Here is a 21242-nt window from a genome sequence, read left to right on the forward strand (position 1 = left end):
CACACTCATCACCAAGTCTTGGAAGACAATATATTAAAACTGTTTTTTTCCTTCCTGATTCCTGTTGGAGCTGATTTTTTTTTTTTTTTTTTTTTTTTTTTAGGAGCTGAACATTAGCCTGAAGGAAGCTTGTATCATTTACATTGCATAGACCTTAGAAATATAAGCCATGATAAAAACAAAACATCCCAAACTGCATCACTATGCATCACTGCATCACTAAGATCATTATCTGATCTTACCTACCCCTAACCAAATCAATCTTCTGCTTTAGTAGAAATCTATCATTCGCTGGAGAGAGGGAACAGGAACTCTCAACCGTTTTGCTCACCTTAAGTATTAGTATCATAAAAATATATTTGCAGTATATCAGGGCAGGAGGTAAAAGTAATCAGTCTAGTATTTGATCTAATACAAAAGAGAAAGTTTTGAGACTTTGTACAACAAAATGAACAAGGCTTTTTCATTACTTCCATTCATAGACTGTCTTCTGTAGAGCACCGTTAGGCCTCAAACATAAGGCAGTATAGTGCTTATGCATTTTCATGACACATACTTCTTTTAAGAAGGGTATTTAAGATTAACAATATGATGTCCTCTTAGAATCTCACATATTTCTATTAGTATTTTATTTAAAGGAATAAAAGTTAGGAAAGATTCTTATATTTCTTAGATGATAGCGTAAAGAGAAAAGTGATTTTAGTACGGGGTAAATAAGGCTCTTCCTTTTTTCCCTTTCCCTTTCTTTTTCCCTTTTCCTTTCTCTAAATGAATACTGGAAACTTTTCATTGTTGGAAGCCACTGTAAAATCGGGAAATTTGCTGTGGTTAAAAAAAAAAAAAAGAGGGCACTGAAAAACCATTCAGATATGTACGAGCCCAACTACAAGTTTCATGCCTCTACACACCTGCGATACTGTCTATTAAGGTTCTTTAAAGTGGTTCATATTGTGGGAAAAAAAGTTATACTTCTTGCAGTATTTAATCTAGATGTGGTATATATTTCTAATTTTTTTGGAACAGCAACTGGAAATTAAAAAGATAGCATTGCCACTGACAATATCCCATTTTAAGTTATTATAAATAGTTAAATAGTCAAACAATTGAGGAAGCTCTGTATAAATGATGTGCTTTGCCTGTGATATTCCTTAATGAGACACTCTTGTACTGTATACTGAAGATGTATAACCAGTGGTAGTGATTATATTAAAAAATAGTACTCAGTAGCTAAGAATTTTCTCTATCAAATAGTGTGCTCATTGTTGTAGTTTCCATGGAAATAAATTGGAGACATTACTTTTGGAGAGACCTCCATAATAATATCTCTCATCTCGCCCTTAAGATACGAGTCACAACGTTTTGGTTTTTTTTTGTACGTATCTTAGCTGGGTCTTTTACGCTTACTGCTGGTAGGCTTTCAGTATAGAAAAGTTCAAGGTACCTGAAAGAAATTATCAACTAACACTTGTACTTATCCTCAGTTACTCTGACAGGGAATATGGAGCACATTAGCTATATATGCACACATTTGTACAGTCAATGAATGTACAGATGTTATAGTTATGAGACGTACCAGAGATCTTGGCTACACAGTTATTACACCAAAGCAGAAAGTTGCTGAAGTTACACAGAAACATTGAATAGATTGATGACTTTTTCTTTCATGTTGAAGACATCTTATTCTATTTTTTTTTCTAATAAAAAAAAAGAGGAAGAAAATATTTTCAGCTCCTGTCTTCCCAAGTAAATAAATGAATTCAAAAAAGAAAAATTTTCCTCCAAATATTATTGATTTTCTTCTTAAAAAAAATTTTTTTTACAATGTAATTATTAAAGTTTTACTTCAGGTAGGTCTATTTATACTTCAGAAGAAAGATTGTTTCTATGTAACATAAAGCAATATTTCCAGATAAAATGAAATAGATTTTTTTTAAAGAAGCACAATCTTATCTTGCTGTTACTCTTGAAAATCATAGCAAAACTTATATTTTAAATTTCAGAAAATCATTGCATTTCAGAAATTTTTGAGTATTGAACTTGTATTAATTTTTAACTATCTATACCTACAATGACATTACTGAGTATTTTTCTACCAATACTTCAAAACTACTCTTCCTTGAGTATAGCAGATACATGGGACTCCACAGTTATCACAGAACTGTAAGGATTAGAATGGACCTCCAGAGATCATCAAGTCCAATCCCCAATCATATCTCTAACATTGTAAACCTTTCTATTAAAGATGTTTTGTTTGTTTTGTGTTTTTTTTTTCCTCAGTCTTGCAGTAAAATTTAAAAGCATGTGTTGAAAATACGTGTCTGAAAATGTTACAGATAATTATTGTGATTTTTTTTTTTTTGCCATTTTTTTCCTTTTATCCAAGATGTGTTCTATTTCTTGACCCTTTTAACTTCACACTATCATTCCTTCTGGCAAAGCTGCCTTGATGTGCCTTCCTTGAGATGCTGATGACACTTAATTCATCCTCTATGATACACAGTCTTTCTTTTACCCATCAGCAAGCAGGACACCTGCCTGCATAGCATCTTATTCTATATTATGCTAACTGTCCCTCAGCGTGGAGCAGTGAATGAGCATCAAACAGATTTCATATAAGCGAGGCCAGAGCTTTGAGAGACTGTCACTGCCTCATGCAAACACTTCATAATTGAGTGTTCTACACCAGTTAACCCATTTGCAAAATTTTACTTGTTACATTTTACAAAGTATGTTAAGTTCCATGTGAGAGGTGAGGCAAAGTTGCAAACAGAGCAAAATGGGCTGCTCTGTATATTACTTTGTTCACAATATCTAGAGATTTTGTATTATACATACTTCTTCAGGAAGGTCAGGAAGACTTAATTAAAAAAATATGTACTTTTCTGGAGGCAAAACGTAGCAAGGTCATTGAGCATGATGTATCCAGAGTTCCACTGCACTAAGGATTAGAACAAACTGTATGGAGTTGTCGTTCACTGTAGAGGCAAAAATTGAGATATCAAGTGAGCACTTGAGAATTAAATTCTATGGAATAAAGTAAATAGTGATCTTTAGGGTAAGAATTATACAAACATGATTTCAAATGTTTATAATGGAAGGTTAAGGTAATTAGAAGTATCTGCGTTTGATATGTTTCCCACCTTTGGTTAGATGTGATTATAGCCATGGATTAGTGTTACTGTGCCTCAAATCAGAACAAATGATGAGAACTAACTACAAAAGCAGGCACTGGCGATCTAGAAAGAAACTATGGTTCTTTGTGGCAGCTATAGCTTGTATAGGTTGACAAGACCAAAGCCAAATCATAGAAGGGTGAGAGATGGTGTCAGCAGGATGTATGTCAGAACTCCACCACTTGGCTTTCTTTGTCCTTTGGTCATTGTATTGAGCCTGCAGAATTGACCTGTATGAGAGGTCTGCACAGAGGAAACTTCTTCATCTCCTTTTCACTTTACAGTTCTCTTATATCATATGTTGTGTCTGGAACATAAAAGAAACAAGAAACATATAAAGCCTAGGTAGATCACATATGAGAAAAAACATCTTAACACACACTATTGAATCCTTACAGTATAACATAATAATGTAATATAATTATCCTGTTAAGTGACTTGGGCTGATTTACTTTCCAATGTGAGAGCTGGCAAATACTCATCTCCTCTTCATGTAACCATGTAACTTTGTTAGAAAAAAAAAAAAAAAAAAAGAAAAAAAAAGAAAAGTCATATTTTTGGATGAAGTCTTTGGAGCATATAGATTACCTCATTCTAACAAGGTCAGTGGAAGTATTATTCAGGTACAAAAGTTAGAATAAATAATTGCCTAAGACAAACATCTATCCTTGCTGTACTTTATATCTGTGATGGTTGTGCTGCAGTGGGTATAATGAGATCACTGTACATGTATGCGACTTAGCAATAATGTATAAGAAATGTGGTTTTACCTCTCTTTACACCTTTAAAAACTTTGAAATTCATGCTGATTTCAGCATCACTGCTCCATTCAAGGCCTTAAGAAATTACATTTTAATCATTATTTGAAGAACTCCTTTTTCACCTTAAGAAACATTTCTGTGATTGTGGAAATGTCCATGGTTTCTGCAGGCAATGAAAAGTCATTAGAACCAGGGAAGGGGGAAGATGGGAACTAGGATAAAACTTTTGGCAGCTTTGAGGAAACCTAATTTCTGGGAACTTAATTTATACAGGCTAATAGGAACTCCTACAGCAATCCTTTAAAATGAGAAACTTCTTAGCTGAAATTGCACAGCAAAGAAAACTGTTAATCAGCTTAGCATTGAAGATAAGATCCTATTTAGTCCTGTGAATACTTCTATTCCCACTTGGGATCCCAGTTCAGATTAGTATAATGCATATCCTTGTAGTGCATCTCTTATAGAGTTAATTCTGTATTTGACAGAAGTCTGCTATGATAGATTGATATAATTCAAGATTAAGCTCTAAATAATCACATTTTGTTTTTCAGTGAGAAGGATTCACATGACTTCACCTATATTGGTCATACAAATAAGGATTTTTCTCTGGTGAATGCAAAACGTAAAACGTTATATCCAAAGATAAGACCTGCAGAGTATAAGCATAAACAATTTCAGTTGCTCAGTAGGATACAGAATTTCCCCATTTAATATAAGAGAAAATCATATTAACATAAAACATCAATAAACATCTCGTTAACCTCATGAGTTCAAGGGAAAAAATCATGAGATAGAGAAAACATGCAATGTGATTTGAAACCAAGCATAGTCCTAGTATGTTGGATGAAGATTTGAAAAGATGGGAGAAAAAAAATCATCCTCTGTGACTAATATTTTTAAATATTTTTGTTATAGTCTATATTTTAATAGAAATTATGATAAATATCCTCCGAAATAATAAATATTTAAACTCCATTATCCTGATATATTAAGTTCTCAGAGTTCTTAGATGTTAAACATGAGGCCATATATTTCAGAGAGTTATTTCATTATGCTTTCTCATTGTATTACATCATACTTTGTATGTAATTTTTTGCAGATTCATGTAATTATTATCATTGTAATTTTTAACCATAGTGATATTTTTCTCCAAGGAAAAGAATGTCATCTTTTCAAATTCAAATTAAGCTTAGGATAGCTTAATTTAAGATATAAAATTTTTATATAATACCTAACATATAAAATACAAGAAACTATAAGATATATAATGATTATATAAAATTATTATAACCATCTATTTTCATTAACACTCGTGAGATTTAAAATTACAGTTCTTAAATTATGCTTATATATTTTAGTAGGATAGATAAGCAATCTTATTTTGTGTTAGGGAAGGGATCCTATTTCCTATTAAGAAGATGAACATTTGTAGTCACTTATGACTAAAGTGATACAACCTGTAGACACTGTAGAGATCTTTATCAAATGTTAGGAAGAGCAATCATTAGAACAGGAAAAAAAAGCCTGTAAACATCCTCATTTGACACCTAAGATTAGAATAGCACCGATAGAATAAATTTAACTTCAACAATTCTAAGACTTTGAACTAGGAGATGTCTTTTTAAAGCTGTCCACAGTTACATAGTTAATCTTTTTCTAACTTGTAACCCTAGAACTCCTCCTTGTGAAATAAAGAATAATCATTCAGATCACCATTATAAAGTATTTTCAAAGAAAACCCATAGAGAAAAGAATAAAGAGTAAGGTTCTTTTTGAGGACTAATGTTATTATTTAATAATGTTAGCTTAATTCCATTTTATATTAATGCTAATAGAACTAAACAAGAGGAGTCAGATAAAAGATCTTGTAGGTGAGAATTGAAGAATTTAGGAAAAGACACTTGACTTGAATCTGTCTATCATCAGTTTCAACATTGAGACATTGTTTTCCTACAGTTTTGAATGAAGATTGAGATACTATATCAATGAAGAGGAATTACGAGTTGACTAGGATTTTTTTAATATCTAATTGGTTATAATGCTAGACTATTTTTTCCTTTTTTTTTTTTACCTGTTGAGTTTTTAATTTGTATGTGGATGTTTTTCAATTTAATAATGTGTTGTTTTAAATAGAAATAAAATACAGCAAGAAAAGTTGAACAATTCCTTCAAAAAAAAAAAAAATCAATGATTAAAATTTTTGGAATATTAAAACGATTTTTTAATGAAAAAATTCAAACATGAATTTCCCACATTAAAAAAAATGTGACTTCTACAAAAAAAAAAAATTATTTTATTTTAGTGAGTATTAAGTTTTCCAGAAGGAGTAGAAGGGTGGCTGTCTGAATTCACTTAAATTGTTTAGTGTTTCATTCAGCAAAGTAAGTATCAGATTAAGTCTCTTATTACATCAATGTCTTCTGGGCATAGTAGTCAGCCTTTCATTTTCTCCTATGGTCTGAACTCCATGGAGACTTCATTATGAATAAGTATTATATATAAAGTAGTCCAGTTAGTAGTCTGACATGAAAAAGATCTGGGGATGTGGATCTTAAGACATTTCTTTGCAAAATGATGTAGAGATATATGTTGTTTCCCCCCCCACCCTCCCCAATAGGGCCAATTTGATAACTTCTGTGAAGTAAAACAAAACATTTCAACTCAACAACTATCATTTCAGTTAACATGTTTTGATTAGTACTGTCAAGAATACTTTGTTTTGTAATTTTTTAAGTTTTACAGTTTTTCACTGTCATTTTTACTTTTTGATACTTTCATCTCACTCCACTCTTAGGTATAAATAAGGAGGCTGTGAGTTATTTTTCCACCAAATGCTTTCAGTCAATTTTCAAATTCTTTTTACAGTATCAACACTGTGGCTTTGTCTGCCAGTTCTACAATTAATAGCATCTGTCAGAGTAGAACAGAAATCTGCCCTTACCAAATATTTCCATTAGCAAATCTCTCTGGGAACATACATTCTTCAAGACCAGTTTGTTTTTTTTTTTTTTCTTTGATCTGTTGCTTTTCAAAGCTTTTCAACATAAAGTGGATAGTTGTGTATTCCTGAATCTTGCTTTCTCAAGCTTCTCTTTGCTGCACTTGTTAAAGCAGTAGTTAAAAATATGTTTAGAACTACTTAAGAGTGAATTCTGCCTGCAAGTGCCTTCATTTTAAATATTCAACATGCTGAGATACTACCAGGGTCTAAAAGCTTGAAAATAATTCTATTTTATGAACTGTAGCAATGCACTTGCATCTCATGTATTACATATTAAGTGATGAGTGCCATTTTCTCTGTCCTAATGTGAGGAGAATACAGCAAAATTATTTCTCATTTTCTTCAGAAGATAGCTTTCTCATAGTGCAGTGGAATTGCCAGGTCTCAAACTGAACCAGTGGTTGAGCACCAGTTGAGATGTGGCTAATCGAGGTGCAAGTTACACATCTAAGTGAGCAGAAGGGGGGGGGGAGTTTGGATGCCCCCCTCCTCACCTTCATTTAAGGGTTAACAGCTAAGGAAGTAAAATCTCTCTGGATAGATGTTGTAATCCTTTTGAGCTGTCACTGATTGTTGGGAAAGAATATTCCCTTTGTTCATCTTGATTACCTGTTATTGCTTTGTAGTGCCTGTATCCCACTTGAAGGCACTATTATTGCATTCTTTTACTATATACATGTGCAGTTATAGAACTTATCCTCACACTTCCATCCACAAAGATCACCATCAACAGAGAATGCCTTATTACAGTAATAAATCCATTACAGATTTCAAACTGTGTACTGAAAAGCACCTGATTTGGGCAGGTGAAGAGTGGCGAATAATGGAAAAAAGTAAAATGTTATATCTTTGGCTTAAGATGGGAGATATCACTCAAGAAAGGAATTCTTATTGATGTTTGTCTTGTGTTTCTTTTTTAACCTGTGAATAAGAGTTGTAAGTAGTGTTCTCAGGTGCAAATGGTGTCATTTTAAGGTGGCATATTCTATTTATTTACTTTCACTTCCAGTTATCTGAAGCAGTTAATAAGAAATACAAAATACTTTTATCTAAATGAATACAAAAATCTCAGTTGACTAAGAAAATGCCACACAATTCCTTAGAAAATTAAGAGCAGTATGCTTTCTTCCCAGTGTTTTCATGGCCATGCCTGTACTTGCTTCACCAATAGTATGGTAAACAAGAAAAGCTGAGAAAAGTTAAGCAGTTAGCAGTCCTTTATGAATGAACATGAAATGAAATCCTCTTCTTAAAAAAATAAAAATAAAAAGCTTTTCTTCTTTCAAAGGTTTGCAAGGGATGGAAATACAGTACTTGCAGAATTTTTTTATCTTAAAATCAGATGCAACCTGCTGTAATATACAGCATGACAACGCATCAGGGAAAGGTCACGCTGAGAACTAGGGAAAGGTTTTCACCAAGAAGGTGATCAGGCACTGGAAAAAGCTCCCCGGGGCACCAGTCCTGCTGGAGTTCAAGAAAAGTTTGGCCAATGCTTTTATACTGTACAATTAATGAATATACAGATGTTACGGTATAGCACAGAGCTTGGCTATGCAGTTGTTATACCAAAGTAGGAAACAGAAATGATAGATAACACTCACCCGTATCCTGGGCTCCTGTAGAAAACTCTGGTGGAGTGGATCTCCAAAAGAGATCCTTCCTCCTGGCAGTCAGCCCTTAAATGGGTCTAGGAGCATGGAGTCAGGCTTCACCTGTGCTCCCAGGGCTGACTCCTTGCTCGCTTCAGGTGATTAATCAGAGGTTCAGGCTGTGATCAGCAGTTCCCATACACATACATAGGATTTGATTTTTGGGTAGTCCTGGGAGGAGCCTGGAATTGAACTCAGTGATCCTTGTGAGTCACCTATATGGATGTTTTACGATTTTATGATTTGAATTTATATCATGACAGGATGCATTACTAATAGGCTCAGTCTTCACTGAACGAGACATTAAAAAAAGACTTATCTAAAACAGTTATTTTTTGCCAAAGAATGATTAAATTTGTAGCTGTCTTTACGTTTTGCTTGTGGTATAATTTGATATTTAGTGGAGTAAGAAAAACAATGTATACAACAACAATTAGAAAACAAACGAACAAAAACAAAACCTCCACCAATAAAAAAGCAGAAAACCACAAGTCTTCATAAGAACTGGTTAGATCTGTTTAATTTTTCATTTGTGAAGAAGTAGTAATTTCTTTCATGGAACTCAATTTACCAAAACAAGTGATCTATCTTTGTTTAAAAATCTTTCAATGCTTAATACGTATTAAATAAATACAGATGGAAATTAAAACTGAGGGTGATTCAAAACATTCTTTACTCCTATGTACCTTTGCGTAAATATAGAAATAGGATTTTTTTTTCTAATGAAGAAATTGGTAAAAATCTTTAAAGAACTGGTTTTCCTGAAGATAAAGCCATTTTTTTTCCTGCCTGTTCCTACTGATGGATTTACCAGACTCTATTATCTGTAATGAATCACATTTCAAAACTTAGTCTCTCTTGTCCCTTTGATAACTGTCTTGTCACCAACACTATAGCTAACCTTCCAGATATTTGACTGTTGATGTTTATTTTTGCCCACAAATTGTGTATGTTGAGGAAAGCTTTAACAGAGCCTCTTTTTAGTAGTGTTTTGTAAACAAAACATTCTCAAAAATTTGATAAATATCTATATTTGGGAATGGGCTATGGTACTACTACAAAACGGTGGTGATATATATTTCATAGTATTACTGATGTGATTCCTTTTTCCTCTTTTCCTCTGTTCTCTTTCTTCCTTCTGGAACTCGGATGTTTTACCTTGGACAATGCTATGGACTGTGCTCTGTTTCTTAAGTGATAATTAATTTTGTGTTTAAAGTTTAACACTTGTCCAAATTGTCTTCAGAATCTTATTTAATTTACATCCATATGCCTATTGGTAAGATTGCAGTAGCACCGCAGTTTTTTCAGTTCTTTCGCTGCATTCTTCTCCCTTAATGTTTGAATATTTATACAAAACTAGTGGAGACTGTACTCATATATTTTGAAAATGAATTGAATTGAAATATCTATTTGCCAAGCAAACTATTAGAAAAGAAAAAAGAAAAAATTCTTCTGGAGAGTGATCCTGCCTCCTCTTTCATGGTTGTGAGTGAAATTTCGTTGCGTAGTTTCTCTTTGTCAGCTTGGGACCTGAATATATATCAGGAAATACATAATTTTTTTTCACGAGCATGCATTTCTTTCCTACTTAAACTATACTATGTGAAAGGTCAGATAGAATTTACAATATAATTTAAGAAAAATAAGTGTTGCGCTGTACACAGATCTAATAGACTGCTGAGAGAAGCAGGGAATTTTGTCATGCTGTGACACCCAAAGCAAGTGGGTTATCAGTCAAATACTGGAAGTTTATAATTTGATTTTTTAGATAGATAGATGCCTATCAAAAATGTTCAAAGGAGGGTCAGAAAACTATATTGTTTACAATTCAGAATTGTACATAGTTTATCTTCTTTCTATTTATCTTGACTGTTCTACCAGGAATACAATTGTCATCCTATAACACAGAAATGAGCAGAAAATGTGTGGTTTTTTTTCACACTTATTTTCATTTTGGTTTATCGTCTGTTTTAGCTGTTTGTTAAATTACTACATGTAGCTGGCTTTTTCTGAGAAAAAGTTTAAGAATATTAAATCCAAACAATAATGTCAGAAAGCTCCAGATAGAGAGACTTCTTTCAGATACAAGATGAAATTTTTTAAGGGTATGTTTTGATAGTTGAGTATATATATAAAATAAATGTATATACTAATGTATGTACAAATGAGCTAAAATACAGTGTACTAATAACACACTTTTCAAGCCTTCTGGGTAGCTACTTCTGATTAACTTCAGGATACTTTTGGGTTTGCAGTTTCATAATGTCAATCCATAGGCTAAAGAGAGAGGATTTTCCTCTTATTTTCTTGGGACTTGCCTGGGAAAAAAATGTGATGAACAAATCAATATACATAGTGCTCTAAAAAGTATTCATGATACATTGTATGTGAGAAGTGCATGTAGGAAGAATGGAAATGTATTTGAAGATGGGCAAGTAAGCCACTTTTTTTGCGAAGCATTTCATTATATGCAAACAAATAAGGATTTCCTTGCTTCTCTTTCTGTGGGATAATAAATATATTGGGCTCTGAGTTCCATGTTGAGGAAAGTAATTTCTAGATGTAGTGATGTAGATGTAGTGATGTCTAAGAATACCTACATGTAGATATAAATATAAACTAACATAGATATAAATATGGGATATAACTTCAATATTACTACTCCCCATATAAATATTGCTGTGATGGAGAATCCAACATGTTTTTACACTTTGTGATGCTTTGAATATAAGAATTCTACTGCATTTCCTCTTAAGAAAAAAATAATGACTAATAGAAGCATGTTCTGCACATTTTTAGAAGGATAAGTTTTCAATACCTTATTGCCTGATTTTTGATTTACAGCTTTGTTTTCATTTCTGCTCAAAACTAGCTGACTGGAAGAAGATAAAAAGAACTTGATTACTTTTGCGTTTAAACTTTATCTGGAATAAATACATTTGCAATTAGATACTTCAAGAATGATGTGCATTTTAAATACATAACACTCATTATATAAGTGAATTTCTATGGGACATGCTGGCTGTCACGGATCATCTCTTCACTTTTCATGTGCCTTAACACAGCTTCCATGAGGATATATTCCACCATCTTCTTAGGCAGAGATGTAAGTCTCACCAGCCTGTTGTTTCCCTCATCTTGCTTTCTACCTTTCTTAAAAGTGGGAGTAATGTTTATCTTTTGCCAGTCACTGTGAGCTTCCCCTGACAGCCATGACTTTTCAAATATTCTTTCTGAAGGATCTTTGCTTTCAGTGACTCCTATAGTCAGAAACTCTTACTCCAGGAGCTAATTCCATTATCATTTGGTGACACATGCATGTCCGTATGTGGTGTCCAGATTTCTCCAGTGATTATTTTGGAGAGGTCTTTATTTGGTGTAAGTACTTCTTAAAAAATTAAAATATTTATTGACATTAATACCAAGGCCGTGGATTCTGGAAAAGAAAGGACTGCCTCTGCAAACTGGCATCCCAAACAAAAATTTATTACAGTTAATTCTACTAGCCTTGTGGAAGTTTTATCAGTATTTCTCTTGCTGGAGATAACATCAAGACATATAGAAGACAAGATAGTAAAAATTGAATGGAAGAAAACCCAGTACAGTAAAATGCTTAGCTGTTTTCATTTTTTGTTGTTTTTTTGTTGTTGTTGTTGTTGTTTTTTGTTTTGTTTTTTTTTTTTTTTTTTTTTGTATAGGAAGTCTTCAGGAAAAAGAAAGAATCATAGAATTGTTTGGGTTGGAAAGGACCTTTATGATCATCTAGTTCCAACCACCGTGCTACAGGCAGGTACACTTCCCCTTAGACCAGGTTGTTCGAAGCCCCATCCAGCCTGGCCTTGACTGATTCCAGGGTGGGGGCACCCACAACTTCATTGGCCAACCTGTTCCAGTATCTCACCACTCTCACAGTTAAGAATTTCTTCTTAATATCTAGTCTAGATCTACACTCCTCCAGTTTAAAACTGTTTCCCCTTGTCCTGTCACTACATATCCTTTCATGTAGGCCCTCTTCAGGTACTGAAAGGCTGCTGTATGTTCCCCCTGGAGCCTTCTCTTCTCCAGGATAAAGAGCTCTAGCTCTCTCCTCCTAGGGGAGGTGCTCCAACCCAATGATCATTTTCATTGGCCTTCTCTGGACCTACTACAACAACTTCATGTCCCTCTTGTCTTGGGGTCCCCCAGAACTGCACACTCCAGTTGGAATCTCACGAGAGCACGAGAGCAGAGTAGAGGAGCAGGATCACCTCCCTCGACCTGCTGGTGATGCTTCTTTTGATGCACCCCATAACTCAGTTATGGCTGGGCTGCATGCGCACATTGCTGGCTCATGTTGAATTTTTCATCAACCAACAAGAAATTTTTAAAAATTCCCATTGATTTTGATTCTGTTTTTTGTTGTTGTTTGTTTGTTTGTTTTCTACCCTTGTTTGCCTTGCTTCTCTTATTCCAGATCATAGATAAAATCATGAGAATACATCCATGTACTGCTGGCTTAGAAAACTAAGCTTATAACTTTGAGGTAGCTGATTTTCAGATTTTTTACCCTCTTTTAAATCACAAACTGTTTTCCATCCCTCTTTTATTCAGAACCACAGCTTAGTTAAAGGACAATGGCAAAACTTTGTCTAAAGTTAATTTCCATGGGGAAAAAAAAAAAAAAGACAATGAATGTATGTAATGGTGAAAGAAAGAACAGACAAACAAAAAATCACTGGGATGGTTTCTGCCATGTTTCTTTTATCTTTATTTTGAAGTATTTAAAATTTGACCCAGCTGAAATCTATGTATGCTTTTATTGTTATCCTACATTAATTTACTTACTCTGTTATGTGTGTGGAATTACTTTATTATGTGTGTGGAATAGAAATTGAAAAAGAAAAAGCACATTTAAATGAAGAAAAGTACATAGTTAAAAAGTTATGTACAAGTCCAAATAACAATTTTCCTAAAGTTCCTACCATAAATTTGTAAATAAAGTTTGTGTCAGATAAACAACAACAAAAAAAGTTATATTAAATTCGGTATCATGTGTGAAGGCCATTGTTCATCACTATTTTGTCCCTTGGGAAAGAACTTCCTCCTCTTGGGTTTCCTTTTCTTTTCTTTACTTTGTTTTCCTCTCTGTCAATCTCCAGAAGAAAAGAAGAACTATCCTCCACCAAACCTTTAATAGCACTGATCTACTGATAGCTTTTGTTAATATATTCCTTGAGTTGTTCATAAAATCGAACTTGAGTTGTGATAGATATGACAAAGCAGCTTAAATTATTTTGAGGCAATCAGAATATGTAAGTTTAAAAATGCTATCCTAAATTCCTTATCTTTATATCCTTATTACATAAACTCAAGGAGTTTTCATTCACAATGCACAAATGCTGCTTCATTAGCACTGAGGGAATTCAGTACTTATGCGCTCCATCAGATAGACAACCTGGAAATGAAGTCTTCTCTTTTCTGGAAAAGAAACAAGGAGTTGTAAAGATACTTTAATTCAAAGGACTCTCAAAATACTTTGATGTGGTATGTAATTGCTTAGTATTGCTGTAGTAGATGTTCAAACATTTGTATGTTAGCCGATCCATTTGTCTCTAGGGGAAAGAAAACAGTTCATTTTCTATGGCCTATTTATTTGTAGCTGAGATTGCTAGCAAAAGTAATAGTTTTGATTCTAAGGACAGCTGTACATTAAGACTTGACCTGAAATCATCAGTTTTTCACATAAAGCCACTGAACAGCTGGTGAATAGTAGTTCTGAATATATCTGACTTGGTGCTTGGCAGGGGATCAAAATGTGCATGTGGAATTATTGATGCTCTAAATCATTCAGTTGTCAGGAAATGGATTTTGGGAGCTTTTGTAACTATTTGGAGAGGGAGAAAGAATAACAATCTGAGCAGTCAGACATTTCATCTGCTGCTGTTGTATGTACAGACAAGAAATCCTAGAAAAAGCTTTATTAATCATATCCTGTAAGTTGAAATGTAGCACATTTTTACTACCTATTCTTATGGGAAAATACATACAGTACTGTAGCACACCATCACAAAATACCAGTCAGAAAAACCTGCAGAAAACTGTCGCCATGGTCTAGGTTTTGAGAAAATTACCTAGCAAGACACTTCCATTTTCAAGACAAACCTGACGTTATGTTCATGAATTGTTTAGATTTTTCTTTTTCCTCTTTGTGTGCATCTCTATCTAGAGTTTAGAACGAAAATAAGACCTGCTGTGATGTGAGACCCAAAGGACAGATATGCTGCCTCAGTAATGTAATGAAATGTCAGGAAGTCATTTATTGAGCTACTTGTGACTTTAGTGGCTGGTTATAATTTGCTCTGCTGTCTGATAGTGTGTGTTTGTAGATCAATTACCTCAAGTGGCCTTAGGAACCATAAGGTCATTTTTTGTATTTGTCAGATACTTTTCTGCAGAGATGCCAAGTTATAAGCTTTTCTTCCAGAACTTAATAGACATCTCAGAACATAAAGAAAAGGACTTTATGGTGATAGTGAGTCTCTCCAAGATTTAGCTTTCCTAAAATATATTCACATAGATACATAAAATCATTAAATTGTAGAAAAGAGTTCTGTGGGGGGAAAAATAAAAAAAAAAAACAAACAACTAGCCTTTAGCTTCTTTCAGGTTGACCACTGGTAATTCTTATGAATACTTTTATTCAAATATCAGTCTTTTAATTTTGATTGCATCCAAGAGGGCAGGACAGCTTCAGAACTTAAGCATCTTTTATCTCAGCATCCAGGAATTAACAGTTCTTCTGGGAGGAGTTCAGTCTTCAGTGCTGGAAACAGGACTTATGAACATCAGCATGGATTGATTTCTTCTCAAGAATGTAATGCTACAACATGTTTTTACTATGAACTGAGTAGCTGGAAGGGAGAAAAAGAGTTGAAATCAGAAATGTTAAGCAGATGAAATTATTTTATACATAAGATAATTATTATTTATCACCTTTAGTAGAAAGAATTAAGGCACTTTGTAAACATTAGTTGTGAAATGAAATGTAAAGGGATAATAAAATTATATATGGTTAAATTATATATAGCAAGATAAAAATATAAAATAATTTCCACTTCATAGGAGAATTTCTACTTAGAACTGCTCTAGAATCACCTCTAGTCAGTAGCAGTTTTACACAGATATGCTCAGGGGTTGCTCCAAAGTAACATCACTACTGCTGAAGCACACCACCCACAACATCTATCTGCTTACTCTATTCTATATCTTACTCTATTCAGTCTCCATAAAAGTTCAGCAAGCATCCACAAATGACATTGGGTACATGTCACAAAAGGAAACCTACCACACTATATTGCATCGGTAACAGAGAAGCTAGAATGTATTTACTGACATAATACAGATATAATGTAGAGCTTTAATAGTGACTTAACAAGGTTCAAGATGGCTTGGTACACTTAGTTATCGAGTTTACTGCATAGACTGTAGGGTAAACACACTTATACAACACCGTCCTGTTGAGTCATGAGGTTCAGAGTGGAACCCTGTTGCTTCTTTTATCACAGAGGTAAGGAGAAAAGGTACAGCTGAATCTACTCCTAATCACAGGTTTGATAAATGTTTTGTGTGTAAGAGATTACACGTGAAAGGCTGGGGAGGCCCTTCCATTGAGTCATGAAGTTCAAAGTGGATTCCCTTGCTTTACCAGGAAGGTAAGGAGTAGAGATGCAGCTGAACCCACTCCTGGTCCCAGACTCAGTCAATGGTTTACATATCAGAGATTATATCTGCACAATCAGGTATAATCCTAGCAAAGTTAACAAAGATTACAATCAATCTAAGATACTATCTTAGTGAAGCTAACAAAGTTTACAAAAAATCTAAGATGCTAACAAATTCTAAAACTTATAAGTCACTTACCTGTATCAGCAAGGCATCTTGACATCAATTAGTAATGGATCTCTGAGCAAGTGTAGCCTCTAGAGGCATTCCTGTTCAAAGAGATGTTGTGAAGCCATCTCCCATTGGGAGATGCAGGGGTTCTTGGTCTTCTCACTACTTATGGGGTAAGCTGTTTGACCCACAGTCATAAGTTTCTTTTCAAATGCATGTTCAGTTGATCTTCAGCTGTTGAATCAGCTATCTGCTATAAGTTCTTTCAACCCCCAAATCTGAGACAGATTTGTGATTCTTAAATGTTTGAGTGCTATCATTACTGTTTGCTCATAGTCCAACTGTACAAGGTATTGTCTTCAAGGTCAAGTCAAAGAAAGGATCTGGAGAAAGGAAGGTGATGGTGGGGAGCAGGGGGAGCGCATAGTTGCAGTAAAATGCTGTCCACATGGAAGAATTCAATTACAGTTTATGGGTGCTTTATTTGTACTTCCATGTAAGATGGTATTTTGTCAGACTGCCACTTTGCTGCCATCTGTCACATGGCAACAAAATGTAAAAGGAACTGGTGAGGTGGTTCAGAGTTTACTGCAATACGTCAACATAAAGGGCATATCTGAGCTGTATCTTAGCAAGTAGGATTGGCCAAGATGGATGGGCCCAGAACTGCTGTTGAGAAGTCAGTAGTCTTTGTGTTTTCAGGATTTTTATTTTATTTTGGACTGGCTCACAACTGACGTAATGGACCAAGTAATCATTATTAAGGGGCAGTTTTCATTGTGGATCAATCTGAAAGCGAATTAATTTGTGTATCATGCCACAATGTAAGTGGGACTGTTCTTGAAAAGCGACTGATCTGAACTGAAATTCAAATGTAGACCTTCCCTCAAAGAAGGACAAGTGGAAATGCTGAAGGAAGAGGCATATCTGAAAGTTGCTTCTCTCCTTTATTACTGTGCACTGTGTCTGATAACTGCACGCCAGTTTAAATCCTTCCTTTAAGGTAAATACAGGTTTCAGTTTTTCTTTCACTGCTGCAAGGAAAGGAGTAGATAAGTGTCAGTAATATGAGATACTGCCAAATAGATTTATTTACAAAATTGAAAAACGTTTCCTTTTTGCTTTTTTTCTTTTCTTTTCTTTACTGTTTATTTATTTATTTATTTATTTTTAAGCTTTCCCTTTTGAATCTGATTTTTTTTTTGGTAGATTTGCTTTTTCTGAGTATTTTTAAACGTTGTTTGTACTTACACAAAATCTACTGTCCTGATAGTTTACTCTCATAAACTATCATGCTCGTAAAAATAGGTGCAGTCATTCTCTGAACAACAATTCTTCTAGAACACTCTCCTTTCTCCTGTCATGATAAAATGATGCTCTGAAGTTTTGATAAGAACACTTAGGCATATTTCTGGGAACACAAATCCTACTCAAAGAGATAGCCTCCTTTTGGAGATAAGTCCAATCATAAATTTCAAACGATTTGAAGGCTAAATCCTCAAAGAACAATATTTCTGTTCAGCTGATCAAATAATCAATTGTTAAGTTCATAGATAATTTCTGAATTTAATCTCCTGAACTGAGAAAAAATCCTGCAATTTGCACAAGGCTTGAAAGATAGATTAAAACCTCATAAGTATTAATAACTTCCTTAACATTGAAGTCTTCCCCAAAATTTCTTTCATGGCTAGAAATACCTTTGCTACTAAAGCAAGGAGATTTTGATTTATGACAACTGGAAGTTTTAGTTCAAGTGTTTATTGCTTATTTTCCTTAATATCATCTGAAATTTGCTTCAGAGACAATTTGTAGCAATAATAGGATATAAAAAATTTCCTCTTCAGAATGTGAACAAATGCACAAAAATGGTGGCTTTCCAAAAGAAGATGACAGAATTTCAAAGTGGAGCATTGTGCAGAAATTACACATTAAGTTTCTTTTGGATCTTATGCAAAGTGATCAGAAAGATGAGCAACCAGGATGTTAGAAAGAATGGCCTCTGCGAGGACAGTTAAGCAACAATCAGAAAAGTTCAAGTATGAGGAAATATAGTTATTTTTGTTCCTCGTTTTTTATTTTGTTATTACTGAATCCTTGCTTTCTCCAGTGTAGGTTGATAGTGCTTATATGTACTAAAAAGGCTCAGATTTCAAGAGAAACTAAAGGCCAAACAAATGAAACATTTCTAATAAGTGAAACTTAGTTTTTCATTCATTTCTACTTTCTTTGGTGTATTTTTTTTTAATTTATATTTTATGCTTCAATGTATTCTTCTCATAGAGATGATTAACTTGATCCAAACATTGCTTGCAAATTTACAGAACATTCTGTATGTTAATAAAACAGAAGCAAGTTGTCTTCAATTTAAATATTGGAATAGTATTACAATGACTCAGAGTTCAATTATACAATTTTTTGTGCAATTAACCATCAGCTCTGCCTTTATGTTCTTTGTAGCTTGTATAACATCCACTTCAAAGCTCAAACCAGTATATTACCATTTTATTTTAAAAATAAAGAATACGTTAAATATTATATAAAGTTTTAATATTATCTACATTTTTATCAGAATTTATAACTTTGCCCTATGTATCTTTCCTGGTGGAGACTTTTTTTTTTTTGGCATAATACAAAAAATACTGCTTGTAACTTCTGCTCATGCTGAGTATAAGGTCAGTATGGACTGGCTACTGCCAGGAAAGGCTGCATATTTTTGCTATTGATTTATGAAAGAAGAAAGCTGAGGGCTATTTCTATTGTGCTTTGAAGCTAATAAATAATGACTTATTAGGACAGCATCCTGAAGCTCACTGCTGAGCAATCTTTTGATACAAGGGTCGTATTGCTTTTCTAAATGTACCTGCTATCTAACAACTGGGAAAACTACTGTTGTGATATGTATAAGAGCAGTGCTTAACTCTGCCTTCTGGAATTTGTCCTCTGCTGAGGTGGGGAGGTGGAGAAACAGGAAGCAAGCAGCATTTCCTCTCTGCCATCTCTCTCTAGGAACACTTCTCCATTTCTTTACCAAAATGATGAGAAGCTCTATGAACGAGGTGCATATCCTTACATGTGAGCCATCATTGAGTGAGGACAGGATATCCTGCCATTTTCATTGGCTAAGATCAGAGGGAGAGAGTGCAAGATCATCTTCTTAATACGACTTTTGTCACATGTAAAATTAACTGGAGATCACCTATCTCATTCATTTGGAAAGTGAAGTTAGAAAAAAAAAAAAAAGCACATAACTATTTTCAGCTTCCATATGAAAATAAATAAATAAATATTTTAGTAATGTTTGTCTTTTTCATAATACTGGTTGTACTCATCCTTAATAAAACCATGATTCAGTATTTCATTAATCAGAATTTTATTTGAGAAAGATTTAAAAACCTCCAAGGTCATAACTTGGAAGTACTCAACAAGCAGTACATAAAATGTTTAAGTTGGAAGAAATTTGATTATTTTAGAGCTATATATTGTAACTCATTTTTGAATCATCAGAGAATCTGTCAATACTGCCAGCCAATGTAGTCTTACAGACTACTGCTCCATAGATTCATTAATTTCAGCAGTTACTATCTCCTTAAAATTCCTGAACTGCAAACACATTGGAACATTTGAGTGATGGAAAATAAATATAAAATCTTGATATTCCCAGGATAATTTCTATTACTGAAGGTTTGTTTCTTCACACTTCTGTCAGATATACATATCGCAATGTGGTGGGACAGCACAGAGACCTGTAGGTAGAGGACAACACCATCTATGGACTTAACCAGTGTTTTATTTCATAGAATCATAGAAACTCTGAAGTTGAAAGGGGCCTTTAAAGGCCATCTATTCCAAATCCCCTGCAATGAGCAGGGACATTCACAGCTAGATCAGGTTGCCCAGGACCTGATCTTGCCTTATTCTCCAGGGTATTTATGCTGCAGTGAGACCTCTGTCCTCTCCTTCCCCTAGCAACAATAGTGAAGAACTGGGGGATGTGTGGCAGTGGCAAAAGCAGTGTAACTCTCTCCCAGAAAGGCACAGACTGATGTTCACCAGACAGTGGTGGACCCCCTGCCCTGCCTTTGCTGTGCAGAACAAGGCAATTTGAGAGAGGAGGAGGAGTGGAATTGGATACAGGCTCAGCAAAGTGGGCATCCTGCATCCTGACCATCCTCAGTTCCCCAGGTGTCTCTGCGCAATAGGTTTGAAGCCCTGGAACTCGCTAGAGAGGTGAGTGAGGGTGTGGAGGGAGGTTCACCTGTGAGGTTGCCTCTGGTGAAGTGGTCGACCCCACACCTCAAGACTGCTTCCATCCAGAAAGACAGAATGGTGGTTGTGATAGGCGACTCCCCTCTGAGAGGAATGGAAGGCCCTATATATCAGCCTGACCCTACGCGTAGGGAGGTGTGCTGCCTCCCTGGGGCACGGGTCAGGGACATGTCTAGGAAACTTCCTGGACTGATTTGCCCTTCTGATTATTACGATTCACCCTTCAGATTATTACTCCTTATTGATAGTTCAGGCTGGCAGTGACAAAGTTGCTGAGAAAAGCCTGAGGACTATCGATTAAGACTGAGGACTGGGGCAAGTAGTTGAAGGAACAGGTGTGCAGGTGGTTTTTTCTTCTATACTTTCTTTCTTTTTCTTCGATACTTTCGGTGGCAGGGAAGGATACTGAGAGGATCCAAAAAACCCACCTCATAAACAAATGGCTTAGAAGTTAGTGCAAACACAGGAATTTATTTTTTTTTTACCACAGGGCGATTTACTTGGCACCTGGCAT

General features: G+C 34.6%; 1 protein-coding gene and 1 long non-coding RNA gene across 3 annotated transcripts in view; one reads left to right on the forward strand and one right to left on the reverse strand.

Annotated features, from left to right (window-relative positions):
* Positions 1–21242, forward strand: part of CNTNAP2 (contactin associated protein 2) — a 663767-nt gene that overhangs the window by 187318 nt on the left and 455207 nt on the right. The window lies entirely within an intron of this gene.
* Positions 3224–8583, reverse strand: LOC122188327. 2 transcript variants are annotated; one of them, XR_006181555.1, is made up of 3 exons: positions 8540–8583; positions 3956–4097; positions 3224–3480 (listed from the first exon to the last, which is right to left on the reverse strand). It is a non-coding gene; the product is annotated as an uncharacterized LOC122188327 (long non-coding RNA). The 2 variants fall into 2 exon arrangements; XR_006181556.1 differs by having other exon boundaries at positions 3944–4097.

This window comes from Lagopus leucura, unplaced genomic scaffold (genome assembly GCF_019238085.1).
Source record: "Lagopus leucura isolate 7727_CA_CO unplaced genomic scaffold, USGS_WTPT01 Super-Scaffold_100058, whole genome shotgun sequence".
Lineage (NCBI taxonomy): Eukaryota > Metazoa > Chordata > Aves > Galliformes > Phasianidae > Lagopus > Lagopus leucura.